The sequence below is a fragment of the Chiloscyllium plagiosum genome, unplaced genomic scaffold (genome assembly GCF_037043375.1).
Source record: "Chiloscyllium plagiosum isolate Xiang-an unplaced genomic scaffold, Cpla_swu_hap1 HiC_scaffold_16, whole genome shotgun sequence".
Classification (NCBI taxonomy): Eukaryota; Metazoa; Chordata; class Chondrichthyes; order Orectolobiformes; family Hemiscylliidae; genus Chiloscyllium; species Chiloscyllium plagiosum.
Window position 1 is genome coordinate 23,759,417 of NW_028270154.1, and position 21,050 is coordinate 23,780,466.

Here is a 21,050-nt window from a genome sequence, read left to right on the forward strand (position 1 = left end):
CGTAGAGGGCTAATCTGGATTTACGTTCTCAGTATAAAATGTCTCATGGGCTGTTTGGCTCTATCCTCTCAAATCTGAAAAGCCAAATTCAAAGTTTTGTCTTATCTCAGATACTTGTCAGGAATCAGCCTAATGGGATGAAGGGATGCAGACAATCCGAGATTCAAAGCAAAAATGAATTCAAGATAGGACAATATTCTGTTTTCTCTTATGATTGTTGTCTGCAGTGTTGGATATATTGTATGTGAATTTGCTAGGATTCTATCAATTTCACTCTTAACAATTTAAATAGCACTCAGAATGTAAGGCATCTACCCAATTTTTCTTTTGATGCGCAGTTGTTCACACTTGTCTGCATTGTATTTCAGCAGTCATTGTTCTACTTTCTTATAAGTTTTGTCAAACCGTATGCAGTAACCCCTGATTTGCTTCTTCAACCTTACTACTCTTCTTAGTTTTGTGTTATTTGAAAATTTAGTCAATTTATACCAAGGTATTAAACCTAAATCATAGAATCTCTACAGTGTGGAAACAGGCCATTCAGCCCAACAAGTTCACACCAACTCTCCTAAGAGCATCCTACCCAGACTCACCACCCCCACCTTATCCATACATTTCCCATGATTCATCCACTTAGCCTACACATCACTGGACACTATGGGTAATTTAGCATGGCCAATTCCCCCAACCTGCACATCGTTGGACTGGGAGGAAATCCACACAGACACAGGGAAAACATGCAAACTCCACACAGACAGTCACCTGAACCTGGGTCCCGGGCACTGTGAGCAGCAGTGCTAACTGCTGAGCCACCGGGCTGCCTAAGAGCCACATATATGAAGTTCATCTGATAATATGGCCATTTCTCCCTTATGCAATGCTAACAAAAACAGACCAAATTGTTTTCCAGTATCTTGAAGTACAAACTCTTGTACATCAGAGTTATTTTAAAATACCATGAAATATCTCAATACTTGCATTCCATTGTTTGCATAGCAGTGCTGACTAAAGTATTACATCAGATACTGATGTGGTATTTTATTCCACCATAAATCTGGCTAGGTAGGGTAATCAGAAATAAAATAAAATGTTCGAGTAGACAAGATTATTTGTGGACAGCATGTTGGACATAGAACTTGCCCACTCTTGCCTTACAATTTCTTGACAGAGGTAAATGCATTTATTTAAACAGTACATAGGCCTAAGAAATGCAGAGGAAATTATTCAGCTGTCATACCATTTCTGATGTCTTCAAGTAAAGAGAGGGAGCTTTGCTTCCAGATGTATTAGTCTGAATGCGCCATACACATAAAAGTAATATAGAAACTAAATTCAGGTCACAATTCCCCCTGAGTTTCTCAGTGACAGCAAAGATGAAGTAACAGCTTGTTTCTCAATGGAAAAGGGGCTTTTGGAAGTGTTTCTATTTCCATGTGTCTTAAACACAGCTGAGACACCATTGTTGTTGCCCCTGTCAACTTCAGAAGCCTGCTGTGACTTGAGGTATATAATATCTTCTCAAAGTGAGAGTGGTTATTGCCACCCTGTATGAGAAAAAAGAATGGACATTTCTTCATTGTACAGCATCGATAGCTTTTACTAAAACAAATTGCGATTTCTAACACGTCGTCACATGCGTGGTTAAGAAGACAACCTGTTGGATATGTAGTAATAATTGTAAAGAGTAAATCTTACAATTAATTGTAATCTGTGTAGTGCATTGTTTTTATTTTATGTTTGCCTTTGTTTAGGTAACAGACGCATCACTGAGGACACTCAGAAAAGCCTGATTGACTTTCAAGGAAGGGACAAAGATTTGAGGAAGAAAGTCGGTAAGACAAATACACTTTTTTTTTTCATTTCAGCAATAATAAGTGAAAAATCAAGTTCTTTGACTAAACTTGAAAAATCTTTGGCCAGAGTGTTTTGCTGTCTTCTTCCGATTTCTATTTCAAATGGTTTATTTGTAATCATTGTGAATATTGTCATTTTATAGATGCTGCTGATTAGTTAATAATTATTGGCATTAGTCAAAGAGTGTGGTGCTAGAAAGGCACAGCCGGTCAGGCAGCATCCAAAGAGCAGGTGAATCAATGGTTTGAGTGTACACTGTTCATCAGGAATGAGGGGGTGTCCAAAGGGGGCTAAGAGATAAGTAGGGGTAGGGCTGGGGGGAAGGTAGCCGGGAGTGCGATAGGTAGATGAATGTGGGGATGAAGGTGATAGGTCGGAGAGGACGGTGGAGCAGATAGATGGGAAGGAAGATGGACAGGTAAGACAGTTCAAGAGGGTGGTACCGAGTTGGAGGTTGGATCTGGGGTAAGGTGGGGGGAGGCGAAATGAGGAAACTGGTGAAATCCACATTGATCCCATGTTGTTGGAGGGTCCCAAGGCAAAAGATGAGGCGTTTCTCCTCCAGGTGTCGGGTGGCTAGAGTTTGGTGGTAGAGGAGGCCCAAGGCTTGCATGACCTTGGCGGAGTGGGAGGGCAAGTTAAAGTGCTTGGCCCCAGTGCGGTGGGCTTGTTTAGTGAGGATGCCCAGGGATGTTCTCTGAAACTTTTCGCAAGTTGGTGTCCTGTCTCCCAAATGTAAAGGAGACCACATCAAGAGCAATGGACGCAGTATATGACATGTGTGGAAGTGCAGGTAAATTTCTGCCGGATGTGGAAGGAGCTTTGGGTCCTTGGACAGAGGTGAGGGGGGAGGTATGTACGCAGATCTTGCCCTTTTTATGATGGCAGGGAAGGTGCCAGGAGTGAAGGGTGGGTTGGTGGGGGACGTGGACCTAACAAGGAAGTCGCAGAGAGAATGGTCTCTCTGGAATGCAGATAGGGATGGAAATATATCCCTGGTGGTGGGGTCCTCTGCTGAAATGGTAGAGGATGATGGGTGAAAGGTGAGGACTGGGGGTGGTCTGTCCTTGTTGCATTGGAGGGTTGGGGTTCAAGGGCGGATGTGTGGGAAGTGGAGGAGATGCGCTGGAGGACATTGTCAACAACATAAGAGGGAAAATTGCAATCTTTGAAGAAGGAGGCCATATGGGATGTTCTATGATGGAATTGGTTCATCTGGGAGCAGATGTGGCAGAGGCAGAGGAATTGGGAATAACGGGCAACATTTTTTACAGAGGCAGGGTGTGAGGAAATGTAGTCCAGATAGCTGTGGGAGTCGGTGAGTTTGTTTTAGATGCCCGTGTCATGTTGGTCACCGGAAATGGAGAGGTCTAGGAATGGGAGGGACGTGTCTGAGATGGTCCAGGTGAACTGGAGGTTAGGGTGGAAAGTGCTCGTGAATTTGATGAACTGTTCAAACTCCTCGTAGGAGCATCGAGGTAGTCATCGATGTAGCGGAAGAAAAGGTGGGGGATGCTGCCGGTATAATTGTGGAAAATGGACTGTTCCACATACCTGATGAAGAGGCAGGCATAGCTAGGGCCCATGCAGGTATCTATGGCTACCCCTTTGGTCTGGAGGAAGTGAGAGGATTCAAAGGAGAAATTGTTGAGGGTGACGACCAGTTCTGCCAAATGAATAAGAGTATCAGTAGAAGGGTCCTGGTTGGGTCGGCAGGAGAGGAAGAAATGGAGGGCTTGGAGGCAATCATCATGGCGGAAGGATGTGTACAGGGACTGAATGTCTTTGGTGAGGATGAAGCATTGGTGGCTAGGGAAACAAAAGTCATGAAGGTGACGGAAAGCATGTGTAATACCCCTAATGTATGTGGGGAGTTCTTGGGCCAAGGGGACAGGATGGTGTCAAGGTATGTAGAGATATGTTTGGTGGGGCAGAGCAGGCTGAGATGATGGGTTGACCAAGGCAGTCAGTTTTGTGAATTTTAGGTAGGAGGTAGAACCCGGCAGTGTGGGGTTCCTGGACTATGAGGTTGGAGGCCATTGGTGGGAGATCCCCTGAGGTGATGAGGTTGCAGATGGTCTGGGAGATGCTGATTTGGTATTGAGAGGTGCAGTCATGGTTCAGGGGGCAGTTAGGAGGAGGTGTTCATGGGTTGGTGTCTGGCTTCAGCGGTGCGGAGGTCGGTATGCCAAACTACCACTATGCCACACCTCCTACCCCCCCGCCCCCCCGCCTTGTCTGCTGGTTTGATGGTGAAGTTGGAGTTGGAGCGAAGGGAGTGGAAGGCTACTCATTGCGAGGGTGTGAGGTTGGAGTGGGTGAGGGGGGTGGACAGGTTGAGACGGCCAATGTCCCGGCGGCAATTGGAAATGATTCCCACAGCTACCTGTACTACACTTCTTCCCAAAACCACAGTTTCCCCTCCTACATGGTTGATGATGCCCTCTAGCACATCGCCTCCACTTCCCGCACCTCCAATCGCAACAAGGACAGAATACCCCCGCCCCAGTCCTGACCTTCCGCCCCACCAACCTCCACATACATTGCGTCATACTCCGCCATTTTCGGCACCCACAAACAGACCCCACCACCAGGGATATATTTCCCTCCCCACCCCTATCTGCATTCCATTTACACAGAAAACCTCCATGCTAATACCGAGACTGCATCTTTGAGAGGCATAAGACACATTTTACTAAAAGCTATAAATCAACTTCAAGTACATGTACCCCTTGTTAACTATATCCGTTGTGAGCATGCATTAGCTCTATCTTTGCCAGTTTATGAAATCCCAATTGCAAATAAAAAGAAAATAAACTATGTACCTCAGCAAATTGACCAAGTAATATTATAGCTTAGGTACTGGCCAAGAAATCTCACATCTTAGCTTATCAGCAACATTATAAATTAACACAACCATTACTTGGTGGTAAATTCCATTAATAAATTTACCCAGTAAAATAATCCCACTCCATTATGAATGTGCCATCATCTATCAGTTAATGCCAATAATTAGGAGAAAGTGCTGGAGATCAGAGATGAAGAGTGTGGTGCTGGAAAAGTACAGCCGTCAGGCAGCATCCGAGGAGCAGGAGAGTTGACGTTTCAAGCATAAATGAGGGCAAGGCCTAAGGGGGCTGACTGATAATTAGGAGGGAGGTGGGGCTGGGGGAAAGGTAGCTGGGAGTGTGATAGGTAGATGAAGTTGTGGGTGAAGGTTATAGGTCAGAGAAGAAAGTGGAACAGATAGGTGGGAAGGAAGATGGACAGGTAGGACAGGTCAAGGGGGAAGTGCCGAGTTGGAAGGTTGGATCTGGGCGAGGGTGGGGGGAGAGGAAATGAGGAAACTGGTAAATTCCACTTTGATGTTGTGTGTTTGGTGGGTCCCAAGGCGAAAGATGAGGCATTCTTCCTCCAGGCATCGGGTGGCTTGAATTTCTCAGTGGGGGAAGCCCAGGACTAGCATGTCCTTGGCAGAGTGGGATGGTGAGTTAAAGTGTTCGGCCACAGGCAGCGAGTTTGTTTAGTGTGGGTGTCCAGAGATGTTCTCTGAAACATTTCGCAAGTTGGCGTCCTGTCTCCCCAATAGAGAGGAGACTACATCGAGAGCAACAGACACAGTATATGACATGTATGGAAGTGCAGGTAAATTTCTGTTGGATGTGGAAGATTTCTTTGGGCTCTTGGACGGAGGTGAGGGGGGATGTGTGGGTGCAGGTCTTGCACGTCTTGTGGTGACAGGGGAATGTGCCAGGAGTGGAGGGTGGGTTGGTGCAGGGCATGGACCTAACAAGGGAGTTGCAAGGGAGATTTCTTGGCCATTACCTAAGCTATAATATTACTTGGTCAATTTGCTGAGGTACATAGTTTATTTTCTTTTCATTTGCAGTTGGGATTTCATAAACTGGCAAAGATAGAGCTAATGCATGCTCACAACGGATATAGTTAACAAGGGGTACATGTACTTGAAATTGATTTATAGCTTTTAGTAAAATGTGTCTTATGCCTCTCAAAGATGCAGTCTCGGTATTAGCATGGAGGTTTTCTGTGTAAATGGTCCCATAAGCATAAGTGCTGTAAAAGAGTTCAACAGATCATGGTGCCTAACTTGTTCTGTGCCTTAATATTGATGTTCAGTCAGAAATCAGGAAGTTTGTGTTAAATCATAGCTTTTTTTTTTCTTATTTTCTTCCCTTGTCCCTTGGAAATCATGATTTATATAATATGTTTCCACAAATCCCAGCAGCTTCAGGATCTTGATTCTGGGGGTGATAGGAACAATCTCAAAACTATCTTTGTAGAGCATATGCACACTGATCAAATATCCTGGTTGGTATTACGTTTTCTTCTCAATTCAAACACACTGATGTCAGTTGTTCTGTTTCTATTGCCATACCACCTGAGATTGACTGGTTAAACAGACTAGTTGTTAAACCTGTGAACTTCCTGATCATAAAGATTCAGGTGTTTTTTTTTCCCCCCAATAAGCACATTATACATTTGAACCAAATAAGTGTCAGGCAATGACCATCTTCAGCAAGAGAATATCTAATCATCACTGTGAGACTCAATGCCACTGAATCAACACTGGGGCTACCACGTTAAAGCGATATAAGATGTAAGAGCAGAATTAGGCCATTCTGCTTATCAAGTCTGCTTAGCCATTCAATCATGGCTGACATGTTTTTTAACTCCATTGTCCTACTTCTCCCCATCACCCTCGATCCCATTTACCAATCAATAGCCTATCTATCTCTGTCTTAAATATTTCAATGGCTTGGCCTCCATAGCCTGCTGCAGCAATGACTTCCATGGATCAACCACCCACTGGCTGAAAATAAATCCTCTTCATTTAAAATCTGAAGGGTTGACCTTAAGTCTGAGGCTGCTCCCTCAAATTCTCACCTCTCCTACTAGTGGAAGCATCTTCTCCATATCCACTCTATCCAGGTCTGTCAGTATTCCTGTATTTTCCAGTAACTGAACTGAACTAGCCATATCAATAATGTGACTATGCAAGCAGGTCAGAAGTTAGAAATGCCGCAATGAGTAATTCATCTCCTGAAACCTCAAAGTCTGCCTACTGCCTTTAAGACACAAGCCAAGAATGTGATAGAATAATACCCATTTGCCGGGGTGACTGCAGTTCCAGCCACACTCGTGAAGCTTGACTCTCTCCAGGACAAAGCAGCCCCTTTATTGTCACCACATTCAATAACATTTATTTCTTCTACTCCTGACCTTCGAAGCCGTAGTTTGTCCCATCTACAAAATGAATGCAGAAATTCATTAAGTCTACTTCGGTAGTCCCCTCCTAACCCATGTCCACTTCCACCTAGAAGGATAAAAGTAGCAGATACATCGGAACACCACCACCTGCAAGTTCCCCTCCAAGCTTCTCCCCATCCTGACTTGGAAGTATATTATTGTTCCTGCAGTATCTCTGGATCAGAATCTTGGAACTCCCTCTTAGTTCAGGAAAAAATGAGTAAAGGATTGCTGGAACTCCTTGATGAATGTATTTTAGGAGGGTAAATTAAAACATTTAATATTATTTACTAATAACAAGGGGCATCTTGACAAGCATATTCATATTTGAGGCTGCTCTAGTGAATTGGGAATAATCAATGGAATCAAGATCACAGCAATGAATAATTTGTGGTTGTGCAGCTCATTAACATATTTCCTTTTCTTAGCTATTAATCTCAGGCTTTTCCCCATGATCTGTGCCTTATGGGTATATAGAGACTTTAAAATAGGGGAGGAACGGTGTTATCAAACTGTCACTGTCATAAATTATGCTGATTATTAGTGAAGGGTATTGTAGACTGGGATGAAAGCCTCATGCACTTCCACATTTGGAATTATCATAGACTGTGGTGTTCTCCTTTGGAATTCTTCAGTCAATTGCAGGAGAGATATGTTGTCATTTTTTACAACCTGGATTGTTGGGATATCTCCAACAGAGGTCGGAGAAATCTATAACCAATAATCATTGATTAACTCACCCTGTGTGATAGTCCTAAACCTTTCTGTATTCTCAGCAACCCAAGAACTGATTTTACAAGATGTTGATGCTTGTTATAGTTGTCACTAGCTGCTTTGCCAGCAAAGAAAGAAGGAAATCCGAACCAAGGTATTAATTTATAGACTTGCTGTCTGTCATCTGTCATATATTGTGTTGTCAATAAAATGAAAACAGCACTGACAATGATTAAAAGTGACACCGAAAGACAGAACTGAGGCGATTATATCAGGGCTGGGTAATCCTGTCAGAAAAATGATTTACAGGAGGGTATAGAATAGGAATTGTTTTCAGTTCTGAAATTTCTGAGAAGGCTGGGAATACAAGGTTTTCTGCAACTTCAATTGTTCCAAACAAAAATTGTTTACTTTGTTCTCCCTGCACAGATATTGCCCAACCTGCTGTGTTTTCCAGTACCTTCCATTTTTATTCAAGGTTTCAGTTACTTGTAAAAAAATCATAAAGCTATAATTCTTTAATGGGTTCATTCATTTTTTGTTTAAAGTTCAGGGGAAACCTTCCCTTGATGACATGAAGAAGATGTTTCACTCCATCTTCCCCATCACTTCAACGTTATTTAGTGTACCTATCCGAGCACAATCATGAACTTGAGACACAATTCTACAAAACAAAAAATGTAGACCATGACTGTATGCTGTGACTGTACTGCAGTGGAGGGGTTTTCTTTTTGAAAATGGTTTTTAAGTCCTGAAAAAGTCAGGAAGAAAACCCAACCCCACAGAGAAATGCAGTTTTTTGAAATGTTCTGTGGGTGGCATCACAGGCCTAGTCTGCCCACTGTAACTTCAACAACTGGAGCGAAAATAATAGTGTACACTGAATCTAAACAGTCAAAGGGGAAAGATTTGCTGATTTGATGTTAACTGTTTGTACTTTCATTTCTACATTAACGATTGACTTTTTCTGTCACAGAATTATATCAAATCCACTTTGCATGCAGCGATACCCAAATCTGCTGCTGCAGTTGGGGTTGATAAGAGATTTGTGGAACTAAATTAATATGTATTCAGATCTTTGATGACATTAATTCTAAAAGCTTATGCGTCATCCTGCTATTACTATAATTTCGACAGTTTACAGCACATTTACTCGTATGCAGGTATACCAGAAAAATAAGGAGTAGTCAGTACTCTTCAGGGAAATAAGAGAGAGAAATGTATCCTAATGTCCATTAGTAGTCCATTAGTGAATTGCAGTCATTTTAAAACTGGGACACTACAGGGTGCATTAAGCAGGACGGGCTGAATATGTGTATCCTCAATAGACAAGTAACCAGCCATCACCAAACCAACAATTTTCATTGCATGAGTACCATTGTGAAAGAGACATTTGGTTTTATGAAGCATGTCTGTCTCAGTCAGAGGCAACAATTGTATTTCTCTGCAGCTTAACAAATATCTGTACAAGTTATAATATGTTTTCACTTCTATTGCCAGATATGGAAAACTGTTGTTTGTTTCAATCAGAAAGTAATGCATGCAGGCTATAAACAATGTCTTGCTAATAATACGGGAACATTGCACTATAAATCCAGCTGTCATCTTTTTCACAAACATTTATTTCTGCGCAGTGTAGCACTTAAGTATGTGAGATTTTATGCTTCTGTTGTTGAATGTCACATACTCAGCTAAGACCACATTGTTGTGCAGTTCGTAACCTGACCATATTGATGGGGCAAGAGGAGTTAGGAGGTGTAATATAGGGAGAAGCTGAAGCAGCAAAGAGAACAAGGAGAACTGCATAGCATCTGAATAGAAACATTGATGCTGGATAAGTAACCATCTTCTTCAGCACAGTTGACATTATTGCCTCAAGGACCAAAGCATATAAAAGATATGCTAAATTGTAAATTGGTTTTAGAAGCCATTTTAATGAATGCATTCATGACAAATGTGAAGAATGGAAGTTTTAGCAAATACAGTAATGTAAGACACATATGAAATCCTTAGGGAAGCTAGCTCCGATGAAGTTAATTTGTGTCAACCTTCAGAATCCCATTACATTTGGTCTTTCATTCCTTGACAGCAGTATTTTAAATTAATAATCAATCACAGTTCATGATTAATCAGTCACAGGTTTTCATAATTGTTGCACCCAGAATCTGACGTCTATGATATGTGGGAGAGACAGTATGCACAAGTGAAAGAAAAGGCTTTATATTACATATGCATTTATGCAGGAAGGCAGCCAAAAAAAATCCACAGATATCCCTCTCTTGCTGTCAGATTCAAAACTGTTCTGGAAAGAAGAGGCATATGGGGGCACACTCAGAATACTTGATGTTCACATTTCTGCATATTTTTGTTCTCTTTACCGATCAAAACCATTTAAGGGTAGGACTGTGCTTTCACTTTGGGCTTTGTTTCATTTATCATCTGAAGTATTTATCTATTCCAACTGATATCCAGGTCAAGCCCTTGAGTACTCATTCCATCAGAAAAGAAAATAGCAAAAGAAAGGGCAGTTGCCATCTATTTTTTTCCAGTAATGGATATTACGTGGAATACGAATTGGGATTGAACTGTGTTGTGAACAATATTTTGCTCTAGCTCTCCGTTAAAAGTTAGGGGTAAGCTTTGCAGCACTGTACTTTTTGGGATTTGTGATACAGAATGTGTTTGAACAGACTCACTGATATGATTGAAGTTTTTCTGAAACTAGAAATTTAAAACCTAATTTCAACCAGGCGACACCGTCTTGCCCACCAGCTGGAGAGCGAGCAACAGATCTTTCAGAAAGGCCAGACATGTTAAATAGAATTTAGGAATTTAGCACAGGAACCCTGCTTCTCCTACTGTCAAAATGGGCTGGCAGATCAGACACCAGCAGCTCCACATTTTCCACATCTCCCAGAGAGAATTATAGAAGCACAGAACCTGACAGTGTGGAAGCAGGCCATTTGGTCCATTGAGTCCACACAGACCCTCTGAGGAACACCTCTCCCAGACCCAAACCCCCTACTGTCCCTGTAACCCTGCAGTTCTCATGGCTAACCTGCACATCCCTGGACACGCTGGTCAATTTAACATGTCTAATCCACCTAACTGAGATGCTGGCAATGCATCCACTGCAGATCCAGGATAAGAGACGGATATAGGCTACAGGTGAGCAAGGGCTGAACAGGAGTCGTAGAGTCATACAGGATGGAAACAGACGCTTTAGTCCAACTCATACATCCCGACCAGGTTTCCCAATCTAAACTAGTCCCATTTGCTTGTGTTTGGTCCATATCCCTCTAACATTTTCCTATTTATGTACCTGTCCAAACGTCTTTTAAATGTTGTAACTATAGCTGCATCTATCACTTCCTCTGGCAATTCATTTAATATATGCACCCCTTCTGTGTGAAAACGTTGGCGCGCTGAGATCCCTTTTAAATCATTCCTCTCTTGCCTTAAACTTATGCCCTCTAGTTTTGAACTTCCCTACCCTGGGAAAAAAACCTTTGCTATTCATGTTATCTATGACTCTCATGATTTTATAAACTTCTACAAGGTCACCCCTCAACCTCCCGCACTCCATGAAAAAAGTCCCAGCCTATCCAGCCTCTCCTTATGACTGAAACCCTCCACACATTCAAGCCTTTGCTCATTGTTTTCTTTAAGGTGGGAACTTTTGACTGCTTGAAAGAGATTCCTTACTCGTAAGGAACGAAACTGGGATAAGAAATGAGCCCAAGTTAGCCACTTGTGCTTCTTCATATTCAATAGCAGAAAGGTGTATGTGGGGCGTATTATCTTCAGCTAATGAAGCTTAAAAATATCAGTAATTTTAAGCAAAGGAAGTGTGGGGTGGAAGTTGGTTAAAACTCCCACATTTTAAGCTCTGAGTCACGAGAAAGAAGGTGACAGGGAATCCAAGGAAAGAACAACAGAAGGTTTCTCAGCAAGTTCCCTACCTGATGACAGGACCCTTAATTGGGCACCACCAGAGTGCCTGACAATGAGGAAAGTGAGTGGGAAAATGCACAGTCCCAGTCATGGTGACTGTTAAACCTGCAGCTTTCTGAATATCAGTGATAGTGGGCTCACGCCCTTGCATACATCAATTGCCCACCTATTCAGCTCAGTTAGCATTAAAGTGGAAAAGACATTCACATGTCTTCCCACACCAGACTTAATTGGAACAGAGGGAGGTAGGCAGTGTGGTCCCATCCAATTAAACACCTATCACTTTCAAACACACTTTGGACCAGTGTGTTGTATTATGCCTCACAGACAATATGCAGTGTACCCATGAACTGGTACACCTTGGGCCAGGGTGTTGTATTATACCCATGGACTACTACTATATTGTGAGCTTTTCTTCTAGTAATATACAGGGCGCCCTCCGTACCCACAGAGTCGGTTACCGTGGTTTCAGTTACCCGCGTTTATGGTGGCCCGAACATATTACATGGAACATTCCAAAGCCAGGGATTGGGGGCTGTTGGGGTGGTAAATTTCCAAGTTAAATGAATGTGTTCGCTGTTATCTGTGGTTTTAGGCTTCTGAGGTATGTCTTGGAACATATCCCCCTGTGGGTATGGCTGGACTACTGTATCTGTATCTAATGCAACAAAGCTGATGTTAGCTCTCTTAGAACTAGATGGGTTAACAGGGTTTTGAAAGATTCAGCAGACATTAATTACAATTCTTGATTTATAAATATGTTACAATCACAGGTACTTCAGGATTGTATTTTGACAAATTTATTTGGCTACAAAGAGGATCATACTTTTACCAACATGTCATGTTTCAATTGACAGTTAAAATGGAGTCTGAGACCTGTACACCCTCAGGTCACATGCAATGATACAGTTAATGCATTATGAGAAGATATATTGTGTCCTAACTGTGAAAATTACACAACAGAGGGCGTTACATTTTGTCAATAAAATTTAGTCCTGATTGCTTGTTAACCTGTACTGGAAATGTTGAATTGCTGATAACTTCAGGTTGAGTATGCAAATACTGAATAGCTGTAATTCTCTTGCAACGGCTTTTATGAATCTTCCTCACCTATTTCCATTGAAGATGAAAAGCGTGCTTGCTGGAATCTAGATGACATGTATTAGGATGGCTCAGGACCCATGGGACAAGGCACACTGGTTCTCAAGTGTCGCACTGGAGATCTTGGAGGAAGAGAGATGTCCCAAGCCCTTGTCTCATTGACCCTTCTGCCATTTCTTTCCTTAGTCACTGATGCTTCTCTATTTTGCTTCAGACTTTGGACCAACAAATGGAGACCCGTGGCAAAATGTTGATGATCAAACATCCTCATTCACTTTGCAACTCCTAGAAGATGTCAAACAACAGAGCTCTAGTACAATTTTTTTTACTGAAACTCCCTGAGAAGAGCTTGTTCTCTTTTGTTGTCATAATATTAACAAAGTGTCCCCCTACTTCACAGGTCTCCTTCAATACATTGACCCATGGCGTACTCTTTGATTGTATCAATAAAGAAATCTATGAAACAACAGTGGCATTGCCTGCCTCAGCAACTGCAGCAACAATGAAGTTCTTCCCCAACATCCACCTTCAAAAAATGTTTCAGAAAATATCTTCACAACAGTAGCAGCAAGAAAGTGGCTGAGCAGGTTCATTAGTCAGCAAATGGGTGATAGGGTAGGGTGGCAATTCAGGACAGGCAGACAGTGGCCAGTGTCAGGATACTAGGTGAGTGAGGATGTAATCTGTAAGGTGGTTCAGAGAGTAGGGTGTTACCTTAGCAGGTGAATGGGGAGGAGTACAGTGCATGGTAAGTGAGTGAGGGGAGGGAGGGACGGAGCATGTATATGGGTGCAGTTGAGTTTTCAGAGGGGCTTGGGTTTCTGAATTGGGTGTTTGGTGATAGCAGGGTCAAGGATTTGGAGGCTTGGAGACTGTGTGTCTGTGATTAAATTGTTGAAGTGGGGTGCACTCAGTGTGAGTCAATAGTAGAAGAGAAAATGAGGTCTGCAGATGCTGGAGATCAGAGATGGAAATGTGTTGCTGGAGAAGCGCAGCAGGTCAGGCAGCATCTAGGGAACAGGAGAATCGACGTTTCGGGCATTAGCCCTTCTTCAGGAATGAGTCAATAGTACACTTGGGAGTTGGATCAAGCTTTAATCCTCTAACTTTTCCTGGGTAACTATCCAGGCAAGTAGGTAGGACCCTCAAATGTCTGACTTAACTCAGAGGTGGAGTCATTTTCAAAGAGTTAAAAGTACAGGGCCATTGGTCGTTGGATTTTAAAATTCCTGGATAATCCTTTCATTATCATTGCATCTGAATATCCACGGCATCCAAAGGTACACCTGTCAAGTTGAATCGGTTCTCTGACTGGCTGGAGATAACTAGAAGAACTGGGCTTTGGTTTTTGTTCTGAAAACAAAAAATGCTGAAAATCGCAGCAGGTCAGGCAGCATCCATGGACAAGCTCATGTTTCAGGTCCAGATGAATGTTCATCAGAGCCTATACAAGAATCATTTAGACTCAAAACATTAACTTGCTTTCTCTCCAGGGATGCTGCCTGACCTGCTCTGATTTCCAGCAATTTTTGTTTTCAGTACAGATTCCAGCATCTGCAGTAATTTGCTCCTTTATAGTTTTTGTTGTAATCTCCAATTACTTTTCTAGTATTCTTGGATATTCATTTCTAGTCATGAAATAAATTTCCTGAATGAAACAATATCACAATTCTCTATTTAACAATTCTCTCCATTTAAAAACTTTTCTCAGCTACCACTATTGCTTTCCTCAATGTCTACTTATTTCTGCCGTCATGCTTGCTATTCTGTGAATGGTGGCTATATTATGCTGCTCGGTCATTGTGTAAAGTATGTGCCATGTGCCATCTTTCCCATTAAGTAATCATTTAAAAAATACAATGAAAAAAAAATCTGGGGTGTTCTTCATTTCAACTTTAACCTCTAATTCATTGCAGACTTATCCAGAAGAAAAGGGTGAAACAACAGATTGGCAGTGTAATTTCGAATCAACTCAAATCAAATAAATTACTTTGTATTGCATTTTAGATTACATTTAAAGTGGCATTGTTATCATATTAGGAAATTATTTAGGCAGAATAAATCTGCCCAGAAAACATGAATAAACATATCTAAATGTTGATTAACAAATAAGATTTACAATGAAGCATACATAGCATAGTACACCATGAAGCTTTATAATACATTTCTATGTTTTTAATTCTAGCTTAAAAACATGTTAGGTGGAAGCTTAGTCCTCATAGCTTGCTAGGCTGCAGTCCTCTCATATTTTTGAACTTAACCTCAGGCTAATGGGATGAAAGTCTCATCCCTATGTCAGCAGTGAAGATCCTAAGCAAAATTAGTTTGGAGCAGCTTCAATCCTTTTCCTAATGCATATGAATCCACAGCATAGAACTGGCAATTGTAGGGCACTGATTGGCAGATGATTGAAACGGTGCACCCGATACAATATATGCAGTTTGAGTGCTGTTTGAATTGGAGGATTACAGTGTATTGTTGGATTGCTGCAAAGGAATTGTTATCCTGATTCTGATATTGGAACTGGGCTCAAAATATAGCTAATGTCTTGTATTAATGATCTAAAGTTTGAAGAGAAAATTTATCAATATGACAAAAGCAATTTAAGCAATTCTAATGAACAAGTTAGGAATCTGCTTCCCGCACTGCTCTTTTATGGTATTTAACAAGGTAGGCTCTTCATTTTGCGATTTTCTTTGGCTTTTTTTAGTCTTGTAGACTTGTTCAACCTTCACAATATGTTCTCAAAAGTCATAGTCCAACTCATTGGGATATTATTCGCAATGTTTAGGTAAAGAAGAGGAACTATTTTCAAATCATTTAATTCTATTCCCACATCACATTACCACTGCTGAGCTGCACTTAGATGGAAATAGAGTTTGACTGTATTCATTTTTCAATTTGTTTTTTGTTAACTTGTTAAATAATTTTTGCAGGCTAGAAAATAATGTCTATTAACTATATAGCAGTGTCTACTTAAGATCAAAAATAAAAAAAAAAACAATTTGAGATCAGACAACTTCTGTGTTTTACTTTCAGTCAAGATATTGCCTTGGCTTTTCTCTTGTCATCCCCCCATCCATCAGCATTTATTCTAACATAGAAAAAAAATCAAATCAAGTGGAATTGTTCCATTGTTGTGTTATTGCTGCAGAAATAAAGGGTAATTCATGTTAATGTTTGTGACTTGACTAATAGACCTCTGTAATACATCTTTTATTTGCAATAGTGACCCAATGGTGGACCTTGGGCCCTTAATTTTAGATTTGGCAGTAAATCATTTTTATAGCTTAGGTTAATAGGTGGCAGCAATTTTGGGTTAGTGGCAGCAATCTCACCTCTGAGTCAGATGATTAGTAGGTTCAAGTCCTCCTACAGACACACTTCAGTGCAGTACTGAAAGTGTGCTGCATTGTCAGGATGACTTTTTGTGTTGACATTAAATGGAGGATGCATCACCCTCTTACATTGATGCAGAAAATTCCAGCAAACAATTAAAAGAAAATCAATGAAATTTTCTCTCAGGTTGTGCCAAGATTTATCTTGGTTATTAAGCTATAAAAATGATTTACTGCTTTCAGCTTCACAGTTAAAATCACTAAAGACAGATTTTCTGATTATTCTTATTACTGCTTGTAAGCCTGACTGTACTGCCAAACTTGTTACATTTCAACAGCGCCTATATTTCAGAAGTATTTCTTTGACTGGAAATCATTTTAGGACATATGAACAGGAGTGTGTAGATTAAATACATCCTCAATTTTATCTTTCAAATGAGACTGCAAAAATTTGGGATTTCATTGGATATGCAACAATTTAGCCTGTTGCATCAAATGACCACATCTTCAACTGAAAGCAAGAATCGCTGGAAAAACTCAATAACGCTGACAATGGCTATACAGAAAGAAGCAAAGTTAATACTTTCAGTCCATGCTGACTCTCCAAGTCTTCTGATGAAGTTTCCAGACCTGCTGAGCTTCCTCCAGCAACCTTTGTTTCAGATTTCCAGCATCTGCAGTTTTTGTCTTTGCTTATATGTAAGTACATTTTCCAACTGAAACGCACACATTCATAATTGGAGGGTCTTGAACTCAGTGGTGTTTGAAGAAGCATGTCCTAGCATGCTCAGGTTTTCAATCCCTCCGTCCATTGTTGGTGCTTGACATCTACTTCAATCTATTGAAGACGTTGGAGATTGTTGGCATCTTTGCGGCTGCTGGGTGATGTAGGGCAAGGGTCAGTGCGAATGCCGCACTTTTTCACAGAAGCTTTGAGGACCTTTATGGAGAGTTCCCTCTGTTGTTCTGGTAACTGTCTGCCATGGCAACACTCCAAGTGGGGAGCTTGTTTTGGAAGTCTTGTGCAAGGCATGATATGGATGATGTAGCCAATGCAGATTATTGATCGTAACCAGTGCTTTGATACCAGGAATATTGATCTGTAAGGGGACATTATCATTGAAGCACTTATTCCACATTGATTTGCAGGATTTTGCAGAGGCATCTTTGGTGAGGAGTTCTCTTGCAGGACTTCTCGCCAACACAGATCTTCCAATACAGGACCACCAAGAACAGATCAATTATTCATTCATTTATACAGTCATAGCATCATAAAGCTATACAGCACAAAACAGATCCTTCAGTTCAACTCACCCATGCATACCAGGTATCTTAAATTAATCTAGTCCCATTTAACTTCATTTGGCCCATTTCCCTCCAAGTCCATCCGGATGCTAATTAAATGTAATCGTACCAGCCTCCACTACTTCCTCTGGCAGCTCATTCCAGACACACACCGCCCTCTGTGTGGAAAAGCTGCCCCTTAGGTCCCTTTTAAGTCTTTCCCCTCTCACCTTAAATCTATGGCCTCTAGTTTTGGACTCCATACCTGAAGGAAAAGACCTTGAATATTCTTGAATATTCACCCTATTCATGCCCCACATGATTTTACAAACTTAATGTAATTTATTTTCCGGCATTTTACAGTGATAAGCATTATTTTAATAGAAATTAATTGATCATAACACTCTATTGGATCATGTTGAGGTTCAGAAAAATGGTTAATATACAAGTTGTTCCTCTTTTCTGTGACATGCCAACCAGTTAAGTGTCTTCCCTCAGATCTTCTCTATATTTCCCATTGCCACCAACTTTCATTGTAATGTGATTACAAAGAAATAATTTGCCACCACTGGCATGTATCACCACATAAATAACCTTTGCTGTCACAGCCAGGTCTACTTGAAACTCTGATGAGTTCTGGCTGGTCAAGTGATTTGGCGATGCATTCAGCCTTTCAAGCAGAAATGGAACAGCTTGTAAAGCAGCTTAGCTATAGAAGTAACATTCCTGTAATGACCCATGGGCTCATAGTTCCTTACAAAAAGAAGTTGTATTTTATGTTTTATCCTTCCTTTTATTGTTTTATGAAAGCGGCTTGATAGGAAGTGCAATAAAATGTAGTTCAATTACAGTAAAGGATTTCATTATTCAGCTGTCATTCAAGTAATGTGCATGCACTATAGCATGGATCTCTAATTGCATAACTTATTAATTGTGTGGCTGTTTGGCCTAATCTTCAATTGCAAATGATTTTACAGAAATTGCAAACATTTCCCTTCATTGAATGGTACATGTCTCTGTATGGACGACACAGAATTTGTTTTAATTTTCTCTGAGCATGTTGAAAGTCCCTTTGCAATAATGGTGTGGGTTTGTAAAGGTGAACAATTTGAGAAGGTTAAAGAGAGGAGATTCCACAATGCAACTAATGACTAATTGAGAACTATACATTTAAGATTTGAGATGCATTGTCCTCTATGTTTATTCTGAATGAAAAATTATTGTTCTCAGGTATAATAGATTTATAATGGAAGTTCACCAAAACATTAGGCAAACAAAATTGGATTTCAATGATATCCATTGTGTTGTGCCTGCTATCTCTTCCTCTGGTCCAATTATCCAGCTGTATTCTTGGTGATATCAATCAGGAGGGTTACTATGTTCCAATTCACATATCCATCAACTAATACTGTCAATGTTATTCACTGATTTGTCTAAATTTACACTGGAGTGGTTTGAGAAAGAATCCAAGACATTTCTTCCCTCTTCCAGCTGCTTGTGGTATTTTTTTTCTCTCTCTACGAAAAAATGCAAATGAGTCTGGATATTCCCTTTTTCTCTTCTCACCCCCGCATGCTGATGCGGGGGTGCATAACTAAATGCATAGCTAAATGCATAACTTGAAATATGGCAATATTATTAAACATTTTAATTTTTAAAGTTATATTTAAAACTTAAAGTTATATTTTATGGTAATCAAGGTCGGAGAATGGATTGCTGACTTCAATCTCAAGCTGCTATTCCCTTTCAACTAATGGTTTAGGAATTGCTAAAATGAGATGAAAATTTGAGACCATTCATCTTGTGCTCATCAGAACTAGGATGCAAGAAGCAGACTTGAAAAATAGGAGCTCATTTGATTACTCCACTTCAACATATGCATTGGCCCTGAGTGGTGCCAGATCTACTTCAGATTATTCTGGAGGAGGTAGGTGCCTCAAAAATTGGAACAACAGATTAAATAAGCTGTTTCATGCAGCTAATATGCAACAATGCCATGAGTGGTTTACTCCACTAATGGAATGCTGTTGTCAACCTAATTCAAGAACAGCCAGGAATGTATGAGAAAGAAAGAATCAGATCGATATTGCACTCTCCATGACCCCATAACCTTTCAAAGTTGTCCTTCCAATTAATTTTTACTTAAGTGTAAGGTCATCATCATCCTACAAGGCCATAGGCCTGCTCTCTTATTAGAGAGAAATAAGTAGTGGTGATGTAACCTAAGGGTCACCACAGCTCAGGTGGAGGGCGAGATTGAGAAAAAGACTCCTACATGGTAACTTTAGCAAATGCAAAAATTGAACCCACACTTTTAGCATTACTCCATATTTCAAACCAGTCCTCCAGTCAACTGTGGTTACACTGTCAAAAATGGCAGCGGGTTTGGATAATGTAAATTGATGGATTAATGTTAGCGAGGATCTCCGGCAGATTTTGAATAATGCTGGGGGATATTTAACATCTACCTAAGAGATCAGATTGGGGCCTCAATTTCATGTTTCACCTCAAAGGCAGCATTATCTGACTATAACCGCAGAGCAAAGCAAGGATTACATAGCCAGTGACTGCAGAGACCATGTCAAAAACAGTTTTTATGGAGTTGACTCATTCCAGATTGGAGCTGAAAACATTTGCAAGGTTTTGCAGATTGTCATTCACTAGGTAATCATGGAAGCTCCTTATTTGGAAAAAACATCTAAGCACATTTCATCCTCTCCTGCTACAGACACACAGATGGAGTGAGCACGTGCCTCACTAAGATTGTAGGATTCCATGTCATGTGAACAGCCATTGACTGCACACACATCACTTTTTGGGCACTGCCGTTAAACTCTGCCTTATGCCAGAACCAAAAAGGATTCAAGTTCCTCAGTATCCAGCTGATACGTGACCATAGGCAACAAGTCATGCAGGTCAACGTCAATGGCAGCAATAATAATGCCAGCTCCATTTAGATCACTAGAGTAAACCTAAAGGTGCCTATTGAGAGAAAATGCTAACTACCTGGCCAGTGGCAATAGTGTACAGTGCATACACATGTACACAGCATGTATACAGTGAAAGCTAAGTTGCCACAAGAAATGTGATTGAACAGATCATTGTCATACACAAACAAAGCTTCCTCTGCTGCAAGCAAGCCCTGCAGTACTCGGGCAGAGCAGGTATCAAAATTCTGGTGGTCTATTGCATGCTGCAAAAGCTTTCGATCATGAGAAGATAGCCCTTACTACTAGCTGTACGGTGAAATGCTGAGGAACAGGCAAATAAAGTTGAGGAAGAGAAAATGGAAGGAAGGAGTTAACCAAATTCAATGAAGAACTTATTTGAATATGATACCTAAAACTGTAACTCCAGATTTCTATTCACCAATTTCCCCACAATTTGACTTTCCTCTGTGACTGTGCATCGCAGCATTTATCTGTACATAACACTAAAATAAACCTGACCACAACATTAACATTCCAAACCAAATTTATAAATGAAATTTTGTCATATTGCAGACAAGTCCACTAATTACCCTATGCATTCCTTTAG

General features: G+C 40.8%; 1 protein-coding gene across 14 annotated transcripts in view; it reads left to right on the forward strand.

Annotated features, from left to right (window-relative positions):
• The window catches only part of LOC122556528 (teneurin-2-like), a 2,772,576-nt gene that overhangs the window by 1,426,524 nt on the left and 1,325,002 nt on the right, over positions 1-21,050 (forward strand). For all 14 annotated transcript variants that reach the window (XM_087995212.1, XM_087995211.1, XM_087995218.1 and 11 more), the window contains one exon: positions 1,752-1,832. The gene's annotated coding sequence lies outside the window, so the exon portion shown is untranslated. The remainder of the gene's footprint in view (positions 1-1,751; positions 1,833-21,050) is intronic.